We start from the raw sequence: 9,829 nt of genomic DNA on the forward strand, positions 1-9,829 counted from the left end.
TCACCTCAATCATATGATACAAGATATCTACCTTGTTTGTCAGCTGCCCCTTACTGTCCCTCAATCCATTCTGGTTTATTTCTGCTTTACAAACACCCTCCCTCTCCTGACATCGTGTTGGGATCTTAAAAATGTGTGTGAAGTACATCTTACTTAGTACCTTTAAAGGACAGAATCTTAATTCTTGAAAATATTGGGTAACACAGGTTGCTGCCGGAAGCTTTCTCAACATTGCAAAATACCCATTATGCATTATTGTCAGCTACCCTCAAGCCACAGTTCAGGACAATGTGTATGTATAAAGTGGGGAGAGAAGGTGGCTGACTAATCCAGATCATAGTATGTCTGTTCATAACCTCTGTTGTTGGATGGTAAAGCACTAAACCATCTAATATTGAGATATTGCAACTACACGAAGAGAAGGAAGATAAATGTGAATATTTCGGTAAGTCCCCATCAGTGTTCAAAAAATGGATTTGGATACTTGCATCCTGCATTAAATCTAATACTATGATCCAATAACCTTTACTTGGCAACTAATGCTAACAAATGCCTCATCACAGAAGGATGCCTTCCTTTAATATTTATGGGTGAGTATAGCATTGCTTAGCCTGTACAACTATATGTTAGCTTCTATTTTAATACAGTCAAAATTCAAAGACTAGGGGGAATAATGTTTGAAGTTTGAAGGCAGTTGTTGTTGTGTTCACACACAGAATTGAGCCCTTAACAAATGTGTGAAGAAAAGGAGGTTATTTCTTTCTTGCATGATCCTTTGTTCTCAAAATGCTTGCCCAAGGAATGAGAGCTGAGTCCTATCTCTGTGGCCCTGGAGGGTTCAAGCTCCTGTTTCTCACCAGGTCTTGGGGAAGGCAGTCTCCTCTCCTGCTGCTGAACACGTAGCTGGGCAGGAAGGGAATGGTAAAACCACTAACGCAAGAGAGAACATAGAGGGATATGACTTGATCTGAAGGTAAATGGTCATTAGATTACAGTTCCTCCTGGGAGTTTCTTCTTTCCTAAAGTACTGGATAGTAGTTTCATGCTAAATAAATAACTAATCCTGAGAACAGTGCTTAATATCCAAATAAAAATTAACTGAAATTAACATGAATTGTAGTCCACCTGTGCTTACTCATAGGCACCTCAGCAAGGACTATAGGCTAATTGTTACAGGTGACAGTGATGTGACAGAGATACAGCAAGAGCTGAAAATTAACTAGCGCTTTCTTCCCATTGTCTAGGTCCTCATATTGTCTTGCCCTGCTGTTCTGTCTGTTGCCCTGAATTCTCAGCAGCAAACATGAAAACAAATACTACTTTATTCATATTTGTATCTTGGACACCTTTTCAGGGCTAAGAGATAAGTTGTCCTGTTTCAACCAGCAATGATTGGCTAATACAAGAATATTCCCTTCCTGCCTAATACTTATATCCCCTCCAATCTCAGAATTTTCTGTAACCACTTGGCAAGATCACAAAGCCTGTCTGCTTGTCAGTAAGCTTGCAGAGGTGCCCTTGCTTGCTCACTTGTTCCGCACAAAGTAATTGAGATGAATCTTCTTGCAAGATAAAGGCTGTGTAGAATAGAGCAAGCAATGTATTGCGATTACCTATAGGATATCGAACTGTACACCTGTAGTGAAACAGGAGTCTTTATACTGCCTGCCCATATACTTTCATGGGTGTTGTTGATATGAAACCTGAGATAAAAATCTGACTCATCTCAATTCCTCACCTTGGTGGGTGGAATAGGCACAGCTAAACAGTGATGCAATTCCAAGACGCCAGCTCTAATGATTCAAGACGCCAGCTCTAATGAGATGAATTGCTAAAATCCAGGCAGCTTTTACAATAAGGGATGACTAGCTTAAGGGAGAATATTGATGCCAGTGTTCTGAACCCTTAAACACAAGGAAAAGGTCAATGTTTAAACATGATCAGCCCATTGATTTTTGAGTATTCTTGTATTGAAAAGATCTCTGGCTTTTCTCTGTACTCGCTTAGAGGTGGGCATGTTATGTGGTAAGTGCAAGTGAACTTCGAATACCTGCTTGAGATATGTTTTGTCTACTTATCATAAATTTATTTCTTCCTTGTTTTACATAGTTGTTGAAAATCAATTAAAAATACCCATTACTTAACTGTATGTTTAAGGAAATGAGTTTTATTTTTGGCACTGATACTTGCTTCTTGTGTGATCTTAAATAAATTATTTCTGAGTCTGCTCCCCACATTCTATGTCTTGCTTACTTACGGTTTGGTAGAAAGTTGTTTCTTACTATGTATTTGTACAATACCTATTGCATTTGGTTTATTGTGTGGGAGGGATAGAGCTCTTGATACTACCACTGAAAAGTGACATCATGCTTTCAAACTTCATCCTATTAAGAATATTTCAGTTATTCATATGTCTTTTGAATGTTCATATAATGGGTCTCTGATTTATGGTTGTGTAGTTCCATGCAGCAGGAGGCAGTGGTGTCCCTTTCACAGTGGATAGAGTGAGGCGGGTACTGTGGTCACAGTAGTGCTGTGGAAGAAGGACTCCTGAGCCAGCCAACAGGAAGTACTGACCAAAGTCCACCCCTTAGGCAGAGGAAGGCCTACAACCCAAATGCGCTATTTCACTACAATGCAAAACAAAACTCCCGTGGCCACCTCTGCCACGTGTGATTTAGACGTATTTAGTAGCCCTTCAAGGAGCTTAGCTGCTGAGTTAAGCTGAGCGTTTCCAAATTCCCAATGGTTTTGGGTAAAAGGCAGTGAACTGCTCCTTTCTGTCAAGACAGCGATGCCTGTGGGCAGGTACAGTACTGTAGTGCTTTTACAAATAGAAGTACCCACAATGCTAAGATACCTGAGTAGTGAGATGAGCTGGCGTTCTGAAACTTGAGCAGAATTTCGGTACCTAACTCAAAGATGACCTGCTTAAATCTCTTAGTCTTGCCCTGGAAGTCTTAGCAGAGGTCTTGCACTGCAAAGGTAAGACACTTCAGAACTGCAGGTATTTATGCAAATACTAATTAAGAATTGATTTTAGGGAGAGTAGATGAAGATTTAAAGAAATCCTGGCTTTCAGCACGTTATACTGAGTTTGAGAATGCTTCTGTTGCTGCTATGCCTCTCTTCTTTTCAGGAGAAGAAAACTGACAGAAAAGCCAAGTTTATTTGCATTAGTGTTCAGAGCAGAAGAACTTAAAGAAGTTTTCACGCCAGGACCTTTCTTTGCAGAAGTTCTGTCCAAGAAACTATTGAACGTTGCTGTACTACTAGCAGCTTTTAACGTGAATTGATACAAATGAAAACTAAAAGATCTGCAGACACAGGAGATCTATTTCTAGGATGAAGAGATCTGTTTGCTAGAGAGTGCTGAAGTTAAGAATCTGAGTTTGCAATTGGTGTACTAGATTTTAAATTAGCCCTAGGACCACAGAAATGGAAGGCTGTAAGTGTGATACCAATCTTTAAGTAGAGTTTGTGAATTACAGGCTACTAAGTATAATTTCCATAATAATTCAATTGAGGGGGAAATTAAAGAGCAGAATGAGGAGATTAACGGATGAACAGGAGTTATTGGGAAAGAATCTTATGTAGAGAAGTAATGTTTACAAATCTGTTTAGTTCTCTTCAAAGAGTCAGCAAGTATGTGATTCTCCCTATATAGTATATTTGAATTTTCCAAAAGCTGCTACCGCAAGGTTCTTCAAAATCTCTAAGAAAAGCTAATCTGTCAGACAAAGGAGAAAAAACTCTGCTCAAGGAAGAACAGATGAAACTAAGGAATAAGTAGCCTTCCTCACTGGAGGAGCATTACCAGTAAGGTGTGTAAGTGATCTGTGGTATTCAGCGTTCCTAAATGGTCTTAGAAAAGGGTTAAATAGACTGATGTCAGAATTATTTGGGAAAATGAACATAAAGTTTCTGGACAGTGAGTAGGGGGGACATGTTAGAAGAATCTTATATTACTGATAAAATAGCAGATGAAAGTCTACATTGATGAAAAACAAAGGAATTCACATGCAAAAAAAAAAAAATGCAACACAAGACGTTTTAAAGTAATATTTGGGAAAGATCTTCCACATTATGTGTAGCTCTATGAAAATGTCTGCTCACAGTTGTCCTCTAGGAGCTAACTAGAATGTTAAGAATTATTGGGAAAGGAAGAGAGAACAAAATGAAATACTGATATGGTGTTATATGAATGTATAGTGTACCTGTATTTTGAATACTATCTGGAGCTCTTGAAAAGAGTCTTGTAAAACTAGAGAATAGGCAGAAAAGCAGAGACAGAACTCAAAAAGAAACAACTTTCATATAAGCTTACAAATTGTATGACTCCTCATTTAGGAAACAATATGACTTTGGTGGAGGAGGGGGAACTCAGAGTTGCATAGAGTTAGGATCTACTGGATTATGCTTAATAAAATGATCAGTCAGAATTTTTAAAGCAGATGAAGGGATGATATTGACGTTTTGTGTGTAAAATATAATTACATTTGAGATGAGGTTAGGGTGGGATATTGTGAAGCCAAAAACATAAGCTTGCTCAAAAAGAGATTAGATGCATTCAGGAAGGTTAGGATGATCCTTGGAACAAAATATAAATGGTATGGATGTAATTTCTGGCTTGGGAATTCCCCTTTAAACTTCTGATCCCAAGAGCCTGTGATGTTTTGCCAAAGATAGAATCACTCACCCTGAGCTCACCTTGCTCATATGTTTTCTGTTAGGGTTCAGTGTTGGAAAGAAGATATCAGACCACATGGACTCTTGCTGTGACCCACTGTGGCAAAATTTAGGTTCCTTAATGGATCCTCACAGTTGGGATTTTTTGGGCACTAGATACTTGATTTCAATCTCTGCGCCTGTCAACAGGACAGTTTTCACAAGCAACATTCAAGTGTGTTTGATTAGATACATTAGTATCATCCAAAAAGCAATCATGTTTTAGCAGATGTTTTGTATACCAGCAATGGCTTAACCATAACTGTACAATATTATCTCACATCCCACCCTCATCCTCTATCTGAGCCAGCACCTCAAGTAGTCATGCAAGTTGTGTAACTTCTCATTTCTCTGCTGAGATCATGTACCGTACCTTTAGAATGGCACTGCAAGTTGGATCACAACAAGGTTTTTGCCTTGATGTAAAATGGGAGAAAGCCCCCGAGAAGTTTAGTAGAGTAGTCAACTACAGCACTTTGTGGTAGGAGCAGGTTCTGGTTTACTTCTTACAAGTTTGCTCTGGTGGACAAAAGTTCACTTTAGGTCCTGTAGATACACTGTGACTTTCTCAACTCAGCTGGTAATCACTTACTGACCTAGCTGGCATAACAACTCTGTCTGTTAATAATGCTGACAGCTACCATAGCCATTTCTGCCAGCAGCTTAGGCAGCTTAGGTGCCTGTATTCCAATAACTAGTCTAGCACAGGTAGAGTTTTTTTTTTTTTTTGGGGGGGGGGGGAGGGGGGGAGTTGTTTTCCTTCTCTGCATGGGCAGGTCTACTAACCAGTCCTGCAAAGCTTGTTTAACTAGCCCTTCCTTTGCACAGTTCCTTGTGTGCTCAGTCTTCCCACGACACGTTGCTTTACATTTTGCTATATTCATGTATTGATTCTCTATTTTAGAGTTACAACTGGAAGCTTTCCAGTGATGGTTTCATTGGAAAATGCCAGTTCAATGAGTTCAGAATGTTCCTTTCAAATTCTCGAGTGTCACTTTTGCCAGATGCTTGCTAGGATTCAGGTAGATTCCTGCCTTAATTTCTAGCATACAGTCTCCATATCCTGGAGCTAAGTCCTTTCAGGATCTGGGGTAAGCCCTGGGAACTATGGAGCCCTATAGTGTTTGCTGTCTCCTTTGTGGGTCTGTTGTTATGCTGGGGCATCACATATTCCCTTCGATCACTCTGGTATCTGGTACATCAAGGATATTTCTGAGATCAGGGAGGTTCTGGTTCATGGAAAACTAGTGAAAAATAAACTTTGCTGCAAACTGGACATCCTGCTTTTGACTCTGTCTGGAAACCTGTGTTTTGCTCGGAAAGGACGTACATAAAAACTGGTTGTGTAATGTGTTAAATGTTGCTAATGTATGGGTGAGTTGTGGAGAAAAGCTAGTGTATCCAAGCCCATTTTCTGTAACAGCTTACTCATCTTACCTGCTTACATTAAACAGGAGCCATTACAAGTGGAATCTTGCCCATTCTGCTTAACCAAAATATCACATCTTTCTCTCTTAATTTTGCAATTATAATAATAGCTTAAGTTTGTACTGAAATAAGGTGTGACACTTGTAAATTGATTTTCATCTTGCACATCTTTTAGAACGTCATAGTGTAATAATGAAGAATTTCCTTTCCCTGTGACAGAGGCCAGGCATAAAAGGCAAATTAAGATATTAACACATCTGAGTCCCCCAGATCCATCTGCTTTTATACTAAAAATATACTGCAGTCACTGGTATAAATAGATCAAATTGAAAAAAAAAAAAATCCAGGAAAGTGCTGTATGCCAACTGTTCTGCCTTGTAATTTAGCCAGAGCCTCATTATAAGAGTGAGAAACTTTCTGATGCTGCCACTCCTCCCCTCCAATTTTTCCTGCCTTTTTGGATCATAACTTGTTTTTGTTGACAGTGCTGGCTTCTAGTTTAAATAGCACTATTCTCCTAGAGCACCATCTGTGATGCCATCACAGAATGCAAGCATATGCTCCCTGCCTTCCTTCTGCTTGGCCAAATGAGTCAGGCTCTTTTGTAGAGCATTTTCTTGACCTGCCTAGTAAGCTGTCTCTGCCCTTTCACATGTTCTAGTTAGCCACATTTAGAAGAGACGAATTAATGGAACTACATTTCAGTGGTCTCACCAGGTGCCTTTTAGGTGGAGATAATGCTGTTCTGTCTTTCCTGCAAATACGTTTCTGTGCAAGGTGTAGGACAGTTCCTTAACACAGTGGTGACTGACGACTAACCAAAAAGTGACTAATTCAGGTATTTTTCTCTGCCACTTCCAACTGATAAGCTCACAGAGGGCAGAAGAAATTCTTGGTTTTGGTTCTGGGTGCTTGACCTACCCTTTGCACTGCGGAGTTTACTCCAGCTTGCTTTATTCCTGTCCTTGATGATATCCAACTAACCCTGAATTATTGCTCTAGAACTGAGGATGATGCAAAACAGGTAGCAGTAAATTTCATTAGAATGTGCTTTCTGTCATTAATGAAAACATTAACTATGACATGCCTGTCCTTTCAGAACTACAGAAGAGTAACTTGTCAAGTCAGAATTAAGGGCCGCATAGCCTGATATCTTGTCTCTGATCAGCACTGGATGCTAAGGAAAGAATGGCCTGAGCAAGTGTGTAGTGATGTTTCTGGGGTGAGGATCATTGCCTTCCCTTGAGTGCATATGGAGTTGTGCTTGTTTCTAATACCATACTCAGTTTCAGTGGCAATCTTGTCTCTGCACCACGAAGACGTTCTTGTCCTGACTGAAAACTATGGCAGAGAATCGACTCTTTCAGGGTAATATGTAAACTTACAGTAATTGCATATTGTCCTCACTTTGTCCTGTTCTCTTTTATGTATGTATGACAGAGCATCCTACTTGTTTTAGGATCCTTTACAAGGTCAATCTTAGCTTAACTTTTAGAAATTCCTACTTCATCTGCACATTTGAACTCAAGGAAATAATTTTTTTGAGAAGTCCTTCACATTCTTTGAACGTTCTCTTCAAATTTTTCTTATTTATGGAGCAATAGTTCATACTCTTTCAGGTTTTAGAAATTAAGAGCCTTAGTCTTAGATCTACTTTTGCTCAGCTATTTTATTTAAATCTGTGGTCACTTGTTCTGAGCGTTTTTGGTGTATGTTTTGGCGGGGGAGGGGGGTGATGTGTGGTGGTGTGTGTTTGGTTTTTTTTTGGTTGTGTTTTTTTGAATAACACTTCTAGGATATCCTTATTACTTACTAAAACTAAGCCCGAACTCATGTCTGCTCTTGAGAGGTTCAGGGGCTATATGACAAAAAGAAATACCGCTCTTAGGATGTCACTAGAACAATTTTTCTCCTGTTTTTTATCTAGCAAGCTAATCCCTTATAATAATACAGCACCAGGTACTATTTGGCTTCTGCAGTAGTGTTTTACAAAGTTGTCTGTGTTCAGATCCACCCTGATGGTCTATAGTGAGCTCCCAGAACAAGCTTGTTAAGACCACTATTGCCATCTTTCTCTAAAAATGATTTTGGAACAAACATTCTGATTTACAGTTGCTGTTCCTTGTTAGCATCAATCAGATCATTACCAGTAGTTCATCTCTTTATTTCACTTTGATTTCTGTCTAGGTAGAGCAATATATGTTCTTCAGCACCTGTGTTGGCAGCTCATTCTTGTACACAGTACTGCTGCCTGGCACAGTAGACTTGGTCATCCTGCTGGTCAGAGAAGAACCAGGAGCCTGAGGAGCTTGGTGTGAGGCAAGACCATAAATCAGTCCCCTCCTCAGACTGCAATTATGACATGGCAATAGATCTACCCCCAGAAAGATCATCTTAGCTGGGATCAGAACTAGCGCTTGATGAGTTCTGAAGGTCTAAGGAGAAGAGTTCCTCAGCAGAAATTTCATCTTCTGCACTCCAGACTCAGCTGCTTACTCTGATCTTAATCTTTTGTTTCGTGTTGCTTTTCAACTGTACTTGCTGCTTCCTGGTTGTCCTTTTAATCTGAGTTGTGACTATGTCAAAATCAGATCTGTATCGTAGAGGCTGGGCTTCAAACTAACCAGCTGCATCCAGAGTACGTTTGCTATATCTGTTGTTATTAATGTCCCAAAGTGTCACAGTCAGAACAACGCAGTTTTGCAATGTGTGGGCTGCTTTTCTCTCTCAGGGTATGTTATCATCACTGATATTCTACAGCAATACATTATTGTTCAGTCAACATCAAACTGATACTGGCTTTGGTGTAGGGGTTAGTATAAGCTGAGTCACTAAGTGCGTTCTCTCCTTTGGCAAGCCTTGACACATTTCTTCAATCCACTTACTCATTTTGAGCCTGTACAAAATGTCTTCTAACCTTCTCTTAGACATTGATCTCTCTCTTTTTTTATCCTTACATGACTTTATGTTGAATGACTATAAATACACGCAAATGTATGTGTATATACATACATACACACACATATATAAAATTTTATAGTCAGAATCCAGGTGCTCTTAAACAGAGCTCTACTTGTACTGACAGCTCCCCCATGTACTGATAACAGGTTGTTCTTGACCCTTTGCACTGACAGCTTTTATTTTTTTTCTGTACGGTCTTGTTCTGAGTTACAGTTCTTACAATTGTCTGAGCTGTATGGTTCCTTACCTACACAACAACTGCTTGTGGACGATATTTTAGCTCACTTCTGATTAATGCTCTGGGAAGAACTTTTGAATCCACCAAATATCATCTAGGTTGTCATTGGATTTGCAGATTACATGTGCTGACTTCAAACAAGCAGAAGCTCTCAGCAATATCTCAAAGGCCCATTTCTTGAGGCCATTGATAATAAATGGATTTTTGTCTAGTCAGACAACATTGGTCTTCCACGAACAGGTGTAAAACTTGTTATGACTATATGCTGAGACCAAACTTGCCATTTCTGTTCACACAAGTGATTCTTGGTATCTGTTGGTGCCTGGTCCATGTACTACCAGACTCTGGGCTGAACCATGTGCTGATATTTTAACAGTACAGTTCCCACTCAGTCCTTCAAGGCTTCACATTTATTGGAATCAAGATTTCTCTTTAACTCCTTCAGTTTCCCAAAATCTTCAAGACATTTACCAA

This window comes from Struthio camelus, chromosome 3 (genome assembly GCF_040807025.1).
Source record: "Struthio camelus isolate bStrCam1 chromosome 3, bStrCam1.hap1, whole genome shotgun sequence".
In the NCBI taxonomy this organism is placed as follows: Eukaryota; Metazoa; Chordata; class Aves; order Struthioniformes; family Struthionidae; genus Struthio; species Struthio camelus.